Raw genomic sequence first — 14,094 nt, forward strand, 5'->3', positions numbered from 1 at the left:
GAAAACTCTGTGCAGGCACAAAACAATCCGTCCTTTCACAACGCAGCACAGGGAAAGTTAATAGTAATTATGGAAAAAACGGCTGACTTTTCCTTGACCCCAGAACCGTCTTACTTGAAGTACACCGCAGACTCAGAAGATGGGGCTCTTGTACCAGCCCATGGGATGGTTCCCGAAGAAGTGGAGGCCTCTTACGATTGTTTCCTCGAAATAGACGAGCACGGTGTGGTAGAACGGAGGATGTTGATGGCTGGAAGGCAGGACCGGTGCTGAGGCGGCTGGTGCGCCGGAAAGCTGACAAGATGTGCCCTGAAGAGAATTAACTCACTAATTCTGACAGGAGCACTTGCGAGCGAAAAGCTGCCCCCTGGCGGATCCGGTGCGCACCTCCTGTGCTTACAGACCCTAATGAGAGGCACGCTGAGGGAGAAATTCCTGACAGCGATCTTGGCGCTCTGATCTCCCGGCGCTCTGAATGTCGGCACTAGCTGAGAGGCACTCTGAGGAACAATTCTTGACTGCGACAGCGATCCTCCGCTGACCCCGTCTGAGGGAACACTTCAGCGCAACCATGGGAAACGCCGCCGCAGAACGTGAAGACCAACTGTGAGGTTGTAATGTACGAGGCACCAAGCCCCCCAGTGGTCAGCACCACCGGAGCAGGCGACTAGGGCGGCGTAAGACTTAATTACGGGAACCTGACCAAACTGCCGCAACTTATAGGTTCCACACTGACAGTTCTCCACATCACAACAACGGTAACCACAGTAAACTCAAAAATGCCTCCTCCAGCGCCGGACACTGCCCCACACTTTACACCACAGGACTACGGGAACCGCACTAGGTCCCGCAACTCACAGGTTCCTCGCTGACAGCTCTCCTCAGCGCAGCGGAGGCAGCAACCACGAGCGCAGATGCAGCTCCTCCGGGGCAGACTCTGACTCCCTTTTTACACCAAAGGGCTGCTGTTCACTCACCACTCCTGACAGGTTCAGTCCAGACCAGTTGAGCTACGGACAGATAAGCAAGTGCGTCCTCAATCCCTTTCAGGCACTGGAAACCAATCAGCTGTCCATGCGTTTTACTTGCTGAAAGGATTGCACCACCAGGGCCGGTTCAGAGAGGAGACGACTCCAGTTTCAAGATGCCAGCCCCTTCCTTGAGGCAAAGTTGAGTACTTTCTTCCGTTTTCTCCAACTCTTGAATTAGTACGTTTATCACTTAAGTACCCGTCACCAGTGACAAATCACATGTCCTTGTTACCTTTGCAGAACGATATCCGCTTCACACCTTCACCAGGAACTCGCATAAAATGGAGAGAGCACTGAAAGGGGAGGTGACATCAGGGCCCCCTGCGCCACGTTCTTCACCTCGTCGCCAGTGTTGTAAAGAAGATTCTTGACACAGCAGAAAGGTATGAACTTGTCTTTATTGTGTCACCCACTCTCCAAGACTGCCGGGTGGCTGTCAACATTCTACACTAGACTCCAGTGGAACATCCCATCAGGAAGGGGACGGGGGGGGGGGAATGTACCACTGTAATTATACATAACGGTTTGGGCAGGTTACAACACATCTCCCAATGTACCACTATAAATACACCTTATAGTATAAGCTGATTACAACACCAGGTTTCCTACAAATTTAAAATGATGCACAGGGTGCTCACTGCCACTCTGTTTTCACTCACTACTAACCCGGCAATGTTTTCATTATGATTTGTGTCTCTGTTCCTCATGGGCACAGGAAACGATTCTCTTGGCCAGGCTGGAGCCAGCTCCCCAGAGATCAATGCAGGCCCCACAGGTGAGCTCACTCAACAGTTTGTCAAAGAATTAAATCCAACCCATCCACTTGAAAGCTAAGCTCAATGGTGCGACCCCTGACCCTCCTGGTAGGTTACTCCCCCTCCGCACTGCTCTGCCTGTTTGCCTCAGCCCCAGCTGCCGCTGCGGAGGACTTGCTCGTAAGTGTGCTCATCCTCCGTTTCTGTGCCCCGTTTTTTGCCTTCTGTGCCATTGTTTTCCCTTTCTTTTGCGCCCTGTTTTTGCCTTCTGTGCCACTGTTTTCCCCTTCTTTTGTGCCCCATTTTTGCCTTCTGTGCCACTGTTTTCCCCCTCTTTTGAGCCCTGTTTTTGCCTTCTCTGCCACTGTTTTCCCCTTCCTTTGTGGCCCGTTTTGCCTTCTGTGCCACTGTTTTCCCCCACTTTGGTGCCCCGCTTTTGTCTTCTATGCCACTGTTTTCCCCCTCTTTTGTGCCCTGTTTTTGCCTTCCGTGCCACTGTTTTCCCCTCTTTTGTGCACCTTTTTGCTTTCTGTACCGCTTGTTTCCCCCACCGCTGTGCCCCATGTGGCCCCACCCCTCTGACTGCCCACTGCCCATTTGCTGCTCCCGCCTCCTGCCTCCCAGCTGCTCCTCCCTCCCACCTCTCCATATATGCCGGACGCTGCGCGGCCGGCGCCGCTGGCGTGCCAAAGGTGCACCTAAGGCAAGCCCGTCTGCGCCCGTCCACGCCTGGACCGCGCCCAGTGCCAGGAACCCTGGCCCCCGCACAGACCACGACGCCCGCCTCCGCTACAACCCTAGCACTCTCCATACACTCAACACCGGACAATCTCGCACCTGCTGCTAGGCCACCCCGAAACGCACCCAAGGACCCTTCTCCTGCCTGAACTGCAGCTTCACCAGCATCCGGCCCGTCAACCCGCCCAACATGCAAACCAACTTCCTCAGATGTATCCTGCTCAACACCCGCTCCGCCTGCAAACACGCCGTTGAACTCTGGGACCTACTTGACACCAACGCCCCAGACGTCGTCTTCCTGACGGAGACCAGGTTGACCCCCTCCTCGGCACCTGACATCGACATAGCCATCCTGGAAGGCTACAAGATCACACACAAGGACCGCACTAATGGAATAGGGGAGGAATTGCCATCGTCCATAGAAACACTCTCAAAATCTCGACACACTCCGATGACACCCTCTGCACCGCCGAAAACCTGCACTTCCAGATCCACTCCGACCCCAACACCACCCTCAGAGGCACCCTCATCTACTTACCCCCCAGACCCCGACTGCAGTTCAGCGACTCCATCACCGACCTCATCAGCACACACGCCCTCGCCTCCACGGACTACATCCTCCTCAGGGACCTGAACTTCCACCTCGAGAACAACAACGATGCCAACTCCTCCACACTGATCGACAAATTCAGCAACCTTGGACTCAGACAACTCGTCACAGCACCTACACACTCCGCCGGCCACACGCTTGACCCCATCTTCTCAGCGAGCACCCACGTCTTCTTCGACCGCACCAACGAACTCCACTGGACCAACCACCGCTGCATCCACTTCACCTTCCGGAAACCCACCACATACCACCGCACCCAGCAGATGCCTCGCCACAGCTGGGGCAATATCATCAAGGACCAGCTAACCGCTGCCCTCGCCCGAGCCCACCCACAGACCCAAACGACGCCGCAGCCGGCAACCTCAAAAAATGGATCAATGACTGCGCCAACACCCTTGCCATGCTAAAAAAAAAAAAACAACACCCACACCAGCAAGAGAGCCAGCTGGTTCACTGAAGACCTCCATGCCTCCAAGCGAACCTGCAGAAAACTAGAAAAAAACTGGACCAGCGAAAGAACACCGGAAAGCTTCACAGCCCACAGGAACGCCACCCGCCGACCCCACCAACTCATCAGATCTGCCAAAAGTACCGCCTTGACAACAACGCACACAACAGCAAAGAGCTCTTCAGCATCGTGGAGGAACTCTCCAACCCCAGCTCCAACACCAACGACATCCCATTGTCACAAGACCTGTGTGACTTGCTGGCCACCTTCTTCTATCGCAATATCACAGACATCCACAACAGCTTCGACACCGGCACCACCCCGGCAACAGCAGACACCCTCGCTCCCATGACCACCACCCGCACCAACCGCCTGCTCGCCTGGACCAACATCACCAACAACAACACAATCAAGATCATGGACACCGTCCACTCCAGATCCCCGGAAGACCCCTGCCCACACCACATTTTCAACAAAGCCAGCAGCACCATTGCACTCCACCTCCGGAAAACCATCATCTCCTTCAAGACAGCGACCTTCCCGGAGAGCTGGAATCATGCAGAGATCAACGCCTTACTAAAGAAACCCAAGGCGGACCCCAAGGACCTCAAGAACTTCCGACCCATCTCCCTGCTTCTGTTCCCGGCAAAGGTCATCGAAAAGGCCGTCAACAAACACCTGACCAGCTTCCTCGAAGAGAACAACATCCTGGACCCATCCCAGTCAGGGTTCCACAGCAACCACAGCACCGAAAAGGCCCTCTTCACCGCCACCGATGACATCAGGATCATGCTCGACAATGAAGAAACCGCGGCCCTCCTCCTCCTGGACCTGTCCGCCGCTTTTGACGTAGTCTGCCACCGCACCCTAAGAGCACGCCTCCACGACGCCGGAACCCTAGAGAAGGCACTGGACTGGACCTCTACCTTTCTCTCTGGGAGAACCCAGAGCGTCTGCTTCCCCCCTTCCGCTCCGAAGCCACCGAGATCATCTGCGTCGTACCCCAAGACTCATCTCTCAGCCCAATGTTGTTCAAGGTCTACATGGCACCACTCCCCCATGTCGACCGACAGCACGACCTAAACAGCATCTCCTACGCCAATGACACCCAGCTGATCCTCTCGCTCACCAAGGACCCCCACACCACCAACACCCACCTCCACGAAGGAATGAAGGCCATCGCCGACTGGATGAGGAACAGCCGACTGAAGCTGAACTCGGACAAGACAAAGGTCCTCATCCTCGGCTCCACCCCCTTGGCCTGGGATGACTCCTGGTGGCCGACAGCACTAGGAGCACCCCCTAAACCCACCAACCACTCACGAAACCTTGGGGTCATCCTAGACTCCACACTCTCCATGACAAAGCAGGTCAATGCCGTCTCCTCCTCCTGCTTCAACACCCTTCGCATGCATGACCTTCAAGTAGATCCCCACCGAAACTAGAAGGACGGTCATCCAGGCCCTTGTCAGCAGCAGACTGGACTAAGGCAACACACTCTATGCAGGGAGCCCAGGCCAAAAGTTCTGGATGACTCCAACGCATCCAGAAGGCCTCCGCTCGCCTGATCCTGGACGTCCCCCGCCGCAGCCACATCACACACCACCTGAAAGACTTGCACTGGCTCCCCATCAACAGGAGGATAACCTTCACGCTCCTCACCCACAGACACAAGACACTCCATGACACCGGACCAGCATACCTCAACAGCCGACTCAGCCTCCACACCCATGCCCGCCAGCTCTGCTCAGGAGACCACGCCCTCGCCACCATCCCTCACATCTGAAGAGTGACTGCTGGCAGCAGATCATTCTACCACCTCGCAGCCAAGATGTGGAACACCCTCCCCATCCGCCTGCGGCAGTCCGAAGACCTTCTAACCTTCAGGAGACTCCTCAAGACCTGGCTCTTCGAACAGTAGCAGCATCCCCCCCTAGCGCCTTGAGACCCTCACGGGTATGTAGTGCGCTTTACAAATGCTATGAATGATTGATTGATTGATTGATGGAAATTGCAATTAGCGACATGTCAGAAGGAAGTGGGCCATGCTACTGAGCAATGGCCCTTGAATAAGTTAAGGGTTGTAGACCAAGCTACAAGGCTCACCTCCAAAACTCCCTGATTTTAGAAGAGAAAGACAGTGATAGCATGAAAATGTTGATGCAAGCCTGTCTGCATCCCACCCTAAAAAGAATAAAGAGAGCACATCTACACTAACCATGAAAACAACTCTCGACCCCTTATTTCAAGATGAGTTCACGTGACTAGCAATGCTGAGTTATTCCATGTATGTAATCATAAAATCAATAGCTTTTTTGTAATCCAGAACATGTGATTAGAAACTCTAGAAAGTATTAAAGATATGCTAGAGTTGGTTTGATAATTATGTAAAGGATCACTTTGTTTATTTTTTATAGATTCCACAACGAAATGACACTTTTAAAGTACTTAGGATGTGTGGTAGACAACAGTGACATGGCTGCGCCTCTTGAAGCAAGCATTGAAAATGCAATAGGTCTCGCCTTTGATTAAGGTAAAGCCATTTGCTTTGCTAATGGTATTGTATAGCAAAGCAAATGGCTTTAACTTAATCAAAGGTGAGACCTATTGCATTTTCTATGCTTGTTTGTACTGCTGATGGCTGCATCAATGGTGTGGGGTAGGGTGATTCATTGTCTTAGGGAGACTGCCAGCATTGGAAATCAGCACAGGAGATATGGAAAACTTTCAAATAGCAAATGCAGCAGCATTCAAGATCACATACTTTTAGATTTCCAAATGACCAGTGGTCAATCAGATGTCCCCACGTAACAGGAACAGCATTTACTCGCTATTGGGGTTTCAAACCAGTCTTTTCTTTGGGAGCTGTAGTTGATTGAATATGTTCACTCGATGTGAACCAAGGCCACAAATGCAACGCACTAGTTGCAAAATACAACCCATCACTTTAAGGGTAGAGCTCGGATAACGCACCCATTTTCAACATAATTATTTTTTCATTGGAGGCGCTGTTCTAACCAGATAGGAAATGAATATTGTGGTACTATCTGATGGTAGTAACAGTTAAGGTGGCACCAATGTATAAAAAGTAATGCAAACAGTGCCTGTGCCCACCTCTCGAATATCGTGGTCCACGGTGAGATAACCATGCAGGGCAACGAACAGCTCACTGACAGACAGCAGGGCCACAGAATGGAAAGAAGAGCGCAATTACAGTAGTAATCTCAGGTTGTATTCTATTGCATGAGGTTCAGACATTACAGCTCTCCAGCACTACTAGATAGATTCCTGTTTCACAAGCCTTCTGCGTATCGCAAAGGTTCAAGGGTAACAAATACACATACCTTCCCAACAACAACACCATCTTGATACGGCGCCAGTACACAAGTGAAGCAAAGACACGAAACAGAAAAAGGAAAAACAAGCAAAGTTTTAAATGTTATGGCATGTTTTTACATTAATATATTACATGGTAATTGGTGTTTAAAATATGATTGTTTAATATATAAGGTAATGTCGCCGGTAGTATTAGTGAAAAAACGACGTACAAGTAATGGTTTACGTACAAAATAGAGACAAAACAGTAAAATGTTTATTTTTTTGCCAGCAATTTTGCTGCATTTTAAGGGATTAGCGAATCTCGAATTTACAAATGGTCGTTTAGCTTAGAAAGCACCAGAAAATACCTGTTTGGATATCTTCTTTTTAGCATTTTTCTATGAGTGAATTCCACGGACGTGCGAGAACTAGTCGGCCATGTTAGAGCACTCAAGAGCCCATCTTTTTGGTAATAGTACACGTTTGGTAAAATCTCTGCAGTATTTTTTTCCAACGTAAGTACAAATCTAAATGATTTACAAACAGGATCAGTGGTTGTCGGTAAATTTTTAGATTACATTTGTTTTAGATTTCACAATTATGTATCGTTTAATAAGGCGATTTTTTTTCTTTTAATTTATGAACGGTGTTTTAAAATACAATTAAAAATACAGTTAAATTCCGCTCTTGTATTGTGCACCACTGGACTGCATTAAAATCTTCCCTACACGTGAAGTTTGAGGCCGATAGGCACAGGCTGTACCAGCAAGAGGCTTGACAAGCTTGCGCTGAGCAGCGCCCCCTTCTGGGCACGCGGAGGGACAAAAGAGCCAGTAGATGTGCTTGGGGATTGGATGCTTTACTGGCGGTGAAAAAAAAGTCCCCAGAGTGTCACGCCGCCAGTAAAGCACCCAATCCCCACGTGCACAACTTCTGTCTCTTCTGTCTCCGCATGCACGCTTTGGAATCCGTTTCGATTCCAAAAGCCTTCGTCATGGCGAGAGCAGCGCATGGGCGCTGCTAACACCAGACGAGACCTAAAAAGGCAACTTTAGGGACAGCAGACCTCTTTCTTGAAAGTTGTTCATGTCGAGAAGGCCTTTGAAGCGCATAACTTAGCAGCACCTGACTTGTGTACCCATAGGAAGAAAGCTTGCCAGAAGTACTATGGTGAGAGTAGACGCCAATCTTTACTCCTTTCTCAGGAAGATTGGTAGAGGTCTGAATTTCAGTTCTTAACCTTAGACTCATCACACAACTGAAAATATTTACTTGGGATAAAGCTGTGCATGAGGGAGCTACCTTTTGGTCAGACACGTACTATTTGCCTAAACCTCAGTGGCTGTTCCATACTCCTGAGCACCATAGCTATGTATTGTGTGTTGCTGTATTTCTGAGGGACATGGCTCTAGCAAGATAAAGGTACTGTGCTAAGGTCTATTTTTTGTTTATTTGGAATGTGTCCATTCCTGTGAAACCTTTGTAAAAGAAAAAAAACTGCATGCAATGAAAATTGATTTAAGAACAGAGAATAACAGTAGTCTTGTGTTCTGTTTAGTACAAAAAAGCCATCAGTCATGAGACTCTGCTCAGCATCTGAGAGAGCTTTCATTTGACAAGATGAGCTGTGATACTACACCCCGACGACCTCTCTTGTGTGCCTTCCCTGATGTATCTTATCCTCATCCCCTTGTGCGCCTGCCATCATCGAGCAAGCTATTGAAAGCTTTAGGCACTGTCAACGTCTCGTTGACAATGCCGAACCGTTTCAAGACGGTGCTCTATGATGACCAGATGAGGATAAAGATCCAACAAGACTGGTCAGTTACTGCAGCAACATTCAGATCTACAGGTTAGTGATAACTTACTCTGACAAAATCAATAAAACAAGACAGAACTTTGCATAGCTTGTCAGATTCATTATGAAGATGCAGGTGCATTAAAACAATATTGATCCGCCATCTTTGTCAGATCGTGTTTATTGAACTGTACACAGAAGTGACATACTTAGGAGTCTTACTAATGTGATTGCAGCAGAAGATGAAGAGGGTGATACACATGATCCTGATGTGGATATGATGATTCTGGGTTGGCCTGCTTTGTTCCATATAATTGCACTCCCTGTACCTTACTGAACTATACATAGAAAATCATTTAAGTAAAACAAATCTGTCCCAAATAGACATATTCGGTGATGCAGACATCTTAAGTTCCTCTGTGAGAGTTACAGGAGGAAAAGGAACTAGAAGATGAATTGAGCTGCCATTTTGAATTACTATGAGACAATCAAAACAAACATAAGCCTGTTTACCTAGTGGCGACCAAAATAAGAGCAGCACTATATCATGTTAAAGTGGTAAGGTCTAATGTTGCCCCTACGAGAAGCTGGTACAAGAAGGTTTTTTAATATGCCGATGACGTTGCTGGAGGTAGGAAGAATATACGTACAGTAGACACCAATTTTTATGTGATGGCTTTACACTTTGCAGAGTCTGCACTGTGAGCATCTGTGTGTTGAATGCATGGCAGGCATCTTTTCATATTTTTTACATTAGTTGTATTATTGGGATCTTAGGAATTGACCAATGCATAGCCTTACCACCATGCCATGCATTGACGGGAAGTGACGCTATATCCGAGTTTTCAGCAAGAGAATCATAACTTGCTAGCCAATGGAGCAATTTCCTAGACATAATGCTGGCCCTTTGAACCCTTTCCAGCTCAACTACAATATTAGAGACGGTAGTACTTATGGCAGCTAGTGGAATGTTTTTAATGCTTCTGTATTACTGCTGCAGCAAAGAAACTGGAGTGAACTGCAGGTGTCGTCCTGTCACAAGAGTTGATCAGATTCAAATGTAAAATTGGGCATCACTTTGCAAGTGTGGAAAGACTGATTTACCTCGCAGTGCTCTTCGTTAATGTGATGGTCATGAGAGTACTGATATCTAATTTCATTAAAGTACTTGAAGAAAAACAAAATATACAGAAAAAAAATTCAGGTAGTGTAAAGATGTTAAACATAATGAACTTCATTATTGTAGGCAAAAATACATTTTACCAGAGACACAAAGTAAATAAAGTCAATTTCTATTTTTAAATTGGTTTTTATTTTATGAAATGATTTACTTCGATACATTACTAAAAATACAAACCTTATTTGTTGTTTTAATTTAAGCTTTCATTAACACCCAACGTTTGTAATTTCTCTTTGTATCGTAGTTAGTTAATGGGCATATTGTGTGAAATATGTTTTTTCCACGTTATTAGGAACTTAAGAGATAAAAGAAATTCTTGTCTTGTTTTGTAGTGAATTAACTGATGAACACATTTTGAAAAAAGTAGTGAAATCTGTCACCTTTCAGTATTTACGAGTGGCCATCCTCAAATATGGTGAAGTGTGGTGCTTGGAGGCAGTGCCTAAACTATTCAAAATTACAATTTGGGTATAAACACTTTTATTGCCAAGTTTCACGATTTCCTATGTAAAATGCACAGTTCAGTCTAAAGGTAGGACATATTCTTTGGACTACATGCATATGTTATGTTATTTCGGCTCTTCTATAGCGCAACAGCTACTCCCGAAGGAGTGTCCCGGCGCTTTGGCGAAGGAAACCTTCAATATGGCAACACAACACGACAACAAAGGAAAATGGCAAGCCTATCTAGTAAAAAGCCAAGTTTTTAAAGCCCTTCTAAAGGACAAAAGACAGGGAGTCTGTCTTAGAAAAAGCGGGAGCTCATTCCACGCACGGGGAGCCAAATGGTGAAAAGAGCGACCGCCCTGTCTAGCTCGTTTGATGGCCGGGACTACCATCTTAGACAGGGAGGCAGACCGTAAGGCTCTGTTTGGTTTATAGAAAGCCAAACGTTTCCTCATATATTTGGGGCCAATGGCATGAAGAGCTTTGAAAGTCAGCGTCAGGCTCTTAAACTGAACTCTCTTGGCTATAGGGAGCCAATGCAGCTCTTGCAACAGAACAGAGGCACTTGCACGTCTAGGGAGCCCGTAAATGGCCCGGGCAGCTGAATTTTGGACTACTTGAAGCCGCCTCACCAGGTACTTTGGAAGCCCTAGGTAGAGGGCATTCGCGTAGTCCAATCTGGACCCTACAAGTGCTTGAACAATGATCCGTCTGTGTTTGATGGATATCAGGGGCAAAAATGTTCTCAGCATCCGAAGGATGCCGAAACATTTCCCCGACAGGCTAGATATTTGGGGCCCATAAGAAAGATCATTGTCAATCATAATACCCAAATTTTTGGCTTTTACGCTTGCCTTAGCAGGTGGAAACAAATCCTGAGGCCACCAACTTTTCCAAACTGGCTCAGAGGAAAAACCGAAAAAAAGCAGCTCCGATTTATCGGAGTTGCATTTTAAACCATGCTCCCTGAACCAGCCGAAGACCGCCTCTAGACAGCTTCTGATGTGGCTCCCGTCAAACACCTCATTCCTGTTATGGGTAAACAGGAGTTGGGTGTCGTCGGCATAGGACACGATCTGGGCGCCGAAAGACTCCGCCACCTCTGCAAGGGGGGCCAAAAAGATGTTAAAAAGCAGGGGGCTAAGAATAGACCCCTGCGGGACTCCCACTTCCAGAGGTGCCATAGCTGCGGAGTGAGGAGGCGCCCAGATCGTTTGTCGGCGGTCGGCTAAGAAGGATTTAAGCCAGTTCCACACCGTCCCCCGAAGACCACATTCCCAGAGACGTATTAGGAGGGTTTCGTGGGGAACGGTGTCGAACGCCGCCGACAGGTCCAGCATGACCAACATGGCCTTGCCTCCCGCATCCAACACCTCTCTGATGGCGACAGTGACCTCCAACAACGCGGTCTCCGTGCTGTAGTTTGCACGAAAACCGGATTGGGTGTTGTGCAACAGATCGTTCTCTTCGATGTAGTCCGAGATCGCTCTGTGCACGTGTCTTTCTGCCACCTTCGCCAAGGCAGGAAGGAGAGATATAGGCCGATAATTGGCATGAACGGTGGAGTCTAAAGTTGTTTTTTTTAGAAGAGGCAGAATAAGCGCAGCTTTCCACGCCGAGGGAACCACACCGGATGACAAAGAAGCATTAAGAATGGAGTTGATAGGACCATTTAAGACTGGGGCCATTTTCCTAAGACAGGAGACCGGGCAAGGGTCCAAAGGTGAGCCAGACTTCAGTCCAGTAAGAAGGGCTAATGAGGCGTCAGAGCTTAACGGGGGAAATTCGCAAAGAGTAGGGGCCACCACTGGGTTGGGGAGGTAAAGAGCACCCGTTAAATCCACCTTAGTGCCATTGGAGTAACTGGCAAGAGACTCTTGAATAGTCGTTATTTTTTTAACGAAATAGTGTGCCAAATCCAACAGCCAAGATTTTGAATGGGATTGATCCAAGGTACTAGAGGATGGTGCAGTGAAATCCTTAACAATTTTAAAAATTTCCCTACTTGTGTTGCCCGCCTCGTCAATACGACGTTCCAGATGAAGTTTTTTCTCATTCCAGATCAGTTTGTGGTAGGATCTAGTCAGAGTTTTAAGTTTAGCTTTAGCCGAAGGATTGTAGTCCTTCCGCCAGACTCTTTCGGCTCTCTTGCAATTTTGGCGAGCTTCCCTAAGCTGAGAAGTAAACCAAGGGGCGGAGAGCCTCTTATTACCCACCTTAGTCATTTTCTCAGGAACGAGAGCTGCCAATCTTGCCGTGAGCCATTTGGTAAAATAGAGTAGATCATCTTCAATGTTGCCCGATAAAATACAGGGTGTAGTTTCCATCGCCTGTAATAGGCTCTCATTAGAGAGGAGATGAAAGGGTCGGGACACACGTTTAGAAGAACTCACAAATTTTCTTCTGGGAGGAGAAACACAAGACAGGAAAAAAGTGATCAGATAATGATCTGACCACAAAACCGGCTGTGGCGTTTGAGAATCAATAGGACGGGAGGAAAAGACTTGATCTAGAGTATGGCCTTTGTTATGTGTAGGTTCATGGATGAAAGATGATAGTCCCAGTATGGTGGTAATATCTATCAATTTGATAGTATCTGGGTTAGTAGCATCATCCATATGAATGTTTAAGTCACCGAGCAGTAGACAGTGTTCAGATTTTAGGCACGGGACTGAGAGTGCTACTTGGAGCTCATCTAAAAAAGAGCCTACAGGGCCAGGAGCTCTATATAGAACAATACCGGTACAGGCCTGAGATGAGGAAAGATGGAGTGTAAAGCCAAGGGCCTCTGTCTCCTGAATGTTGTCAACCGGAAAAGTGGTGCAGTGCAGCCGTTTGTTGACTATAATAGCCACACCGCCTCCTCGTCCCACCGCTCTATCTCTCCTAAAGATGGAATAATCAGGAGGGATGGCGTTGACTAAGTCGGGAGTTGAGGAGTCACTTAACCAAGTTTCGGTCAGGAAAAGACAGGATACATTAGAATTATGCAACAAGTTCCAAATATCAGGCACATGGCCTCCTAAAGAGCGTGTATTAAGGAGTAGACAGACGATAGGAGGTGGTTTAGGAATCAAGGTGAGCTTTTCACATTTCGAAAGGCGCCAACCACAATTGGAACATCCTTTGCTTAACGCCCGACTACCGGGGAAGACATAGTGGCAACGACCCACATGAGAACGAAGAGTTAAAAGAGTTTCAGAAGAGTATCTATACGACATACTGAAGACAGACAATAGTAAAATACCTGACAATAGGTAGAGCCAGCCAGCCGTCCTGCCCCGTCCGCTCCCGGAACGCTGACGGGCGCAGACGGGCAGGACTCTGGCACGACTCAGGCGCAGAGAAGGCGCCACCCTGCGCGTCACCGCTGCGCGTTGAAAAAAGGTGGAGCTTTAAGTAGGCCGGCGTAGATAGCCTAGTCAGGCGCCACGACCCGCACCAAGATGGCGGCGTCTGGCTTCCAAACCTGACAAGTATGGCGCTCCCACACACCCCAGAACCGGACCCGCTAAATAGCGGTGCTTTTGTAGATTTTAAATGTGGGTGAGGGGCAGTAATAGCGCTACAGCGAGCAGCTAAGATGAAAAATTATTTTAAAATTGAAACAAAAAATTAAAAGCGCTGATACAGCAGTAGTCAGTCGCCGCAATAGCGCGAGGGCACAGTCCGAGCAGCGCGAGGCAGCCTATCTTCAAGGAACCCTTGCAAGGAGAGCCCCTGCCTAGGTTCCGCCTTAAGTAGGCCGGCGTAGATAGCCTAGTCAGGC

This window comes from Lissotriton helveticus, chromosome 8 (assembly GCF_964261635.1).
Source record: "Lissotriton helveticus chromosome 8, aLisHel1.1, whole genome shotgun sequence".
Classification (NCBI taxonomy): Eukaryota; Metazoa; Chordata; class Amphibia; order Caudata; family Salamandridae; genus Lissotriton; species Lissotriton helveticus.